General features: G+C 41.7%; 1 long non-coding RNA gene across 1 annotated transcript; it reads left to right on the forward strand.

Moving 5' to 3' along the window:
* The first annotated feature begins 3471 nt into the window (after positions 1–3471).
* LOC309397469 lies at positions 3472–5920 on the forward strand. Its single transcript, XR_014176265.1, has 3 exons — positions 3472–3782; positions 4174–4639; positions 5738–5920. It is a non-coding gene; the product is annotated as an uncharacterized lncRNA (long non-coding RNA).
* The last annotated feature ends 740 nt before the right edge of the window (positions 5921–6660 follow it).

The following is a 6660-nucleotide window of genomic DNA, read 5'->3' on the forward strand; positions in this document are numbered from 1 at the left end:
ATAAGATTACCTAATTGGATCATGAAACAACTGCAAGAAAACAGCCCAGCTCAGAGAGCACCAAGGACTCCACAGTTCAACTCTGAGCTACAAAGAATGCTGTTCTCTTGATCTCTCTTTCCTTTCCTACTCCACCAGCTTCAAGGACTCAACCACCAACCTCAGACACAATGGTGTCTCAGGATGCTGAAGATGAAAGGAAGGTTGCACACCCACTTGCCTGACAACAGCATGTCCACATACCATCTGAAGAGCTCCATTTCCTCATATGTCTGTCAGCACTTGGCTGATCAAGCAAGAGCCCCCAGCAGGTGCTTCATGCATTCGCCACTTCTTTCCGTCTCTCGGGTTTTATCAGCTTTTTTTCAGATGACTGCTGCATTTTTTCTTCTTTTTCCATCCCGGGTTCCTCTGCACTTTTCCCTTTGGGTGGGTGCATGGAGGAGGGTGGGGGAGAAAAGAGAGACTAGAGAAGGGAGGTAAATTATTCTTTGACAAATGCCTTACTGAAATCCAAGTATACCATGTCCACAGCATCCCAAAGGTGCTTTTTCAGGAGGCAACTGGACTTTCTTCTTTTTGTTTCGTTGTGAAGATGTTTTGCTTTTCATCCAAGAAAGGAGCATCTCTTGGGATCCATGAGGATCTTACAATCAAAACCTGGTTTGTAAACCCCTTGGGTGTATGTGGGGTGGGGGTGGGGAGTCCTCTTTACCTAAAACACTCTGTCTCGGCAACCACATGCTAAACCTTAAACAGTTCCATCCTGCAATTAAAGCCAGCATCCAACATTTCTTTGGCTATGCTATCAGAGAAGTCCACCATTACATTCCTAAATTTAGCTATAAAGTACCAGTTGGGTCAAGAGGAAGATTAAAATTGTTGGGTTGTGCAAGCCCATCTTCGTTGCATTGTTATTTAGTGCTGTAAGGCTTGGCATGGTTTTTTCAAAAATCAGCCAAGCAAACATGTTAACTCTTCAGGTTTCGTCTTTGGAACTCAAAGGTTTATAACCAAGAACAGGAGGGACTCAAATCCTCCTTATTGGATGGGAAAAAGAAGGCATCAAAAGCTATGGTTTAAAGTTGATCCACGGAAAATGAGCACAACTCTGGACTTCAGAAATGCCACAATTGCAACTAAACAGTACAACACAACATGCAAGGTTTCAGCTTTGCACATAACAATTCCTGAAGAAAAGAAAAGATGCAAGCAGAGGATAGTATGTGCTCTAAGGGGCTGCCCCAAAGAAGAAGAGGGGGTGGAGGTCAACTTATTCTCCAAAGCACCAGAAGGCAGGACAAGAAGCCATGGATGGAAACTAATCAAGGAGAGAACCAGCCTAGAACTGAGGAGAATTTTCCTAATGTTAAGAAGAATTACCCAGTAAATGGCTTGTGTGTACTCCATCACTGGAGGTTTTCCAGAAAGATTGGGCAGCCATTTCTCCAGAATGGTATAGGGTCTCTTGCCTGAACAGGGGGCTGGACCAGAAGATCTCCAAAGTCCTACTCTATTATACTGTTCTGTTCTGGATGGGGAAGAGACAAGGAAGTCCCAAATTCTCGTTTAGAATTCAAAATCAGCCTTTACAGATGAAGACTGTAGACCAGATGTAGGGCAAAGAGAATGGCCAATCCCTGAATGTTGAAAAGATGAAAGAGTTATGGAGAACTGCCTGGGTTGCAAATGTCAAAAATGGGAAGTATTCATGGACCACATCATGGGTGTACAAAATGCAGCCCTTCAGATATTGCAAACTCTCAACTGCCCGAGCCAGGATGAACCTCAGTGAAGGATGCTGCAAGTTGAAAACAGGATGGAGAAGTAGATCTTATACACCTATGGGAGAGAACTTTTTATTGATGAATGACCACTCATGATTCTGTCCATGGAGGGAGACACAGAAGGTACCTCACGTATGGGAAGATGTCAGGGAAGAGGCATCTTTTGAAGCTGGCAGAGTTTAACACTATTATTCCCAGTTGGCCTTTAGATTCCTTTCCTAATTTAGCATAAAACATTCAGAGATGTAAGGCAATCCTATAGTATTTAGGTCCTCAGAATTCCTTCGATTTTTCCTTCTAAGTTTGGAGATGGGATTCTGTTGTCAGGAGCTGAATCAGTAGATTCAAGAGCTGAATCTACTGATGGAATCTCATCTTCCATTCCTCAGTCAAACCATCCAGATGTTTCTCCTGAGAGGCCCTTTGGGGTCTCTGAGCTTGGTTTGTTTTCTTGCAGATGTTTCATTATCCAAGCTAGGCAACATCATCAGTGCTACCTCCATTACTGATGATGTTATCTAGTTGCGTCATTCAACATCTGCAAGAAAACAACCAAGTTCAGAGAGCATCAAGGACCCACATTTAAACTCAGAGGTACAAATGGTCTCCTTTATTGTTTCTCCCAAGACTGGAGTTACTGGAGTTTAGTGGAAAAGAGAATTGGACAGGGAATATGAGGGAGGAGATTCCAGGTGTTACTAATATCCCCATCTTGAGTCGGGGATGTCAGCTTTCCAAACGTCATTTAATTTATTTATTTCTACATCAAATTTAGAGACAGCCCGTCTCATTCACAGAGCGATTCTGGATGGTGCACAGTTAACATTTCCAGGTGGTGTACAATTAAGTGTTTTTAAAAGCCGTTCAATTAAGAGTTTCTCAAAGCTTCAACTCTAACATGATTGACTTGTAAAGCATGTTGAACTGACTTGCAACCCCCATTTTTGGAGTTGCTGTAATCATGAAATGTGGACTATCTGGCTTAGAAATAAATTGAAGAGAAAATAAACAAGAGAGGAGGCTTTGAGGCAGGTCAGTGTATATTCTCCTGCTTGGCTTGCAATGGAAAATAGTTAATTAAAACCAAAGACATCCAGGAGGATGGCAGAGGCCTCACATCTCCCAGCTACCATGGGATGAATATTTCGGACTATTCCAATTCCAGACACCCCAGACAGAACAGCTACCTCCCCATTTTCCAGACCAGAGAATTATCCAGTGCAACGAAGAGCAATTTTGATTCCCCCCCCCACTTACTGGTTCTGATTTAATTAAAATAATTTGCTTGCTGAATTTATTTCAAAGGAGAGGAGGATTTTGGTGAAATTCTCTTGGGCTAGAGATGGGTATTGTTGCACTCGTTTAGTGACCCGTAAGCAAGGGAATGTATATACATATCTTGTCTTTCGTTTTGTGCTTAATTCTTTCTCCATCTGCAGCCTCTTGCCCTCCACTTTTCTTTTAAATCCCATGAAGATTGAGAAGTTTTTCAGCTAAGGAGACTCCAGGGGGGACAAAAGTATTATCGGTAGCAGCGCAATCTCCCCCAATACAATAATTTTTAAACACCTCCAAGAGAAATGGAAAATAAATTCCATCTATATTTTTAGAATAAGCAGAAAAACAGACGCTTCTTTCTCGGGGGATAAACATTTCCTAGGAATTACAGGTAGCTCTTGACTTACCTCAGTTCAGCCCAAATTTTTCATTACTAAGCAAAGCAGTGCCCCATTTTACAACCTTACTTGCAACAGTCATTAAGTGAATCACTGCAGTTGTTAATTTGTTACACGATTGTTAAGTGAATCTGACTTTGATTTTGCTTGTCTAAAGGAGGCAAAATGGGATCACGTGACCCCGGGACACTTCAACCGTCATAAATATGAGTCAGTTGGCAAGCATCTGAATTTTGATCGAGCGATTACATCATGCAACTATTTTCCTTTTTCCCCAGAATTTTAAGGACGGCCCAAATGTTCTGGTGGCTTCTTTCAGGTAAGAGTTTCATGCCTTAGACCAAGTCAGCAAATGTTATATATATATATATAACATATGAATATATATATATATATATTCATTTTTAATGTTCCTGTTAACCACCGGTATCCAAAACAAATAAAGGGTCATCTTCCATTTCCCAAACATCTCAATTTGTATGAAGATGAGTTTCTAATTCAGAAGCATTGGCAACCTTCACGTTAGGTGTGCCACATGGCAGGAAAAGTACCGGGAACAAAGGAAGTTTTGTGTCCTAAGAATGAAATTATATTCCTATAGAAATTGGGCCTTGTGCAATTACCAAAAAGTCAGCATTCACTTTCCTCGTGGAACAGATAGCAAAGGTAGGGAAAATATATAATTTCTTTTCTTTCTTTTTCTTCTCCAGGAATTCCATCTGGACAATACCACCATTGTTACCTGTGGAGACAAGAGGATGGCATTTTAAAGCATGTATTTAAAATGTATTAGCCGTGTTCCAAGGGGTTGCCCTAAAGAAGAGGGGGGTCAAGCTATTCTCCAAAGCATCAGAAGGCAGGACAAAAAGGAACGGATGGAATATAATCAAGGAGAGAAACAACCTGGAAATAAGGAGAAATTTCCTGACAGTGAGAACAATTAATCAGTGGAACAATTTGCCTCCAACACTGGACGTTTTTAAGAAGAGATTGGACAATCATTTGTTTGAAATGGTACAGGGTTTTCTGCCTGAGTAGGGGGTTGGACTAGAAGACTTCCAAGGTCCCTTCCCACTCTGTTATTCTGTAATTAACAGGTTATTACGTTTCCCCCACATGTATTTACCTACATGAAGATAAAGTTCAGCATACCTTGTTGGACCACAGAGAAACTAAGTAGAGATGATTATTTTTATTATATTTTTTATCACACTTTTATTATTTCGATAAGTAACTCAAGGTGCCAAACATACCTAATAATCCTTCCTCCTCCCATTTTTCTTACTACAACAACAACTCTGTGAAGTGAGTTGTGCTGAGAGAGAGTGATTAGCCCAAAGTCACCCAGCCAGCTTTCATGTCTAAGACAGACCTAGAATTCACTGTCTCCTAGTGATTGGCCCAAGTCACTCAGTTGCTTTCATACTTAAGTTGAGACTAGAACTCAACATCTTCTACTGATTGGCCCGAAGTTACCCAGCTGTCTTTCATGCTTAAAGTGGGACTAGAATTCACAGCCTTCTGGTGATTGGCCCAACGTCATTCAGCTGGCTTTCATGCCTAAAATGGGACTAGAATTCACAGCCTTCTGGTTTCTAGTGCCAACACCTTAACTACTACACAAAACTGGCTGTCCATTAATCTCCTTCTCCAAGTTATCTCTTTCCATACTACCGATGTTTTACCATGTGTCATCTCAGAACTTTCTACAACTTATTTAAATTTATAGCCCCTACACTTCCTCTTTTCTGTTTATAGTTCTAATCTAGGTGGCTCAACTTTGTTGCCCAATAAATATTATTTATTGCACAATGAACAAGGAGGACTAGGAACATGAACGAAAAGATCCAGGATGCGTTCAACTATGAGAAGCAGAAGACGACACCCTATATAAGGGGGCTTCTCCTATAGGGATGTTTTTCCCAGAGTGAATTCTCACGTCCTCTGGGTGTGCTTGCTCCACAGAGGTCAATCTGGTTTGAATTTGGTTTAAGCTGCCCAAGTTACCAAGTCAAATCCAAATTGTAGAGTTTGTGGCCAGCCTGCTCTTTGATAATTTCTTCTCTTGCCTTTGTTTATCTCAAGTAACCAAGCTTTGTTCTAAGAAGGCCTCAGACGAAAATGGAAAGAGAAAGAGAGAAGGGGGAAAAGTATCTTTCGACTCTGATGTTTTTGCCTGACTTGTTGCAGATGTAGTGAAATAAATCTTATGGAAGAACTAACCTTCCTTTCCTCTCTCTCTCTCTCTCTCTCTCTCCCCATCACAAACCCCAGGAAAGAAAAGTAAATCACAGTCTCCACTCAGCAAGTCTTGGATGATCAGTCCTGTATTCTTCAGTGGTCCACTTACATGAAATGGTCACGCCAATTATCCCAGCGCCCCTTCTGAGGCCCAAAGAAAGAGGGATGGCAGAGAACACGTGGAATGGAATGGGGCACAACCATGAGAATGGAATGGAGTGGGGTGGGGTGGGGTGGAGTGGAGTGGGGTGGAATAGAATAGAATAAAAAAATGGAGTAGAATGGAATGGAATAGAATAGAATAAAAAGAATGGAGTGGAATGGAATAGAATAGAATAAAGAAAACATGGAATGGAATGGAGCGGAGGGGAGCGGAGCAGAACGGAACAGAACAGAATAGAATAAAGAAAAAATGGAATGGAGTGGAGTAGAGTGGTGTGGTGCAGAGTAGCATAGCATAGCATAGCATAGCATAGAGAATAGGAGGGAAGGGAAGGGAACAATATAAGAATAGAAGAGAATAAAATAGAATAGAATAGCATAGCATAGCATATTTTTTATTGGCCATAGAGGATTGGGGTGGGGGCATGAGGGAAGGAGAGAAAGAACTTGATATCACATAGGGATGTTGGTGGATTGATCCAGGTTGTGTGACACGATATTCACACTATTCACACTTGGATGTCCCAGTACTTATGCACCTATCTTTCTGCCTACATTCAGGCAACCTTGCTGTCTCACTGCAGGATTTGAGCCATGTGATTGCAGCAGACCAGATGTGAGGCTGAAGCCTTTAGTTGCTGTGGCCTGCTGTCTGTCCACTCCACCCACCTTATAGTAGGACTGTATAAATTCAGAGGTTGCAAATGGGGAGGCCTTGCAGCTGAAGAGAAAGGCCTTGGGTTTTTTACCCGCAGAAAGTCCTCAAAGGCCTCAACTCAAGTTCAGGGAGTTTA

This window comes from Natrix helvetica (genome assembly GCF_964273705.1).
Source record: "Natrix helvetica genome assembly, chromosome: 10".
NCBI lineage: Eukaryota > Metazoa > Chordata > Lepidosauria > Squamata > Natricidae > Natrix > Natrix helvetica.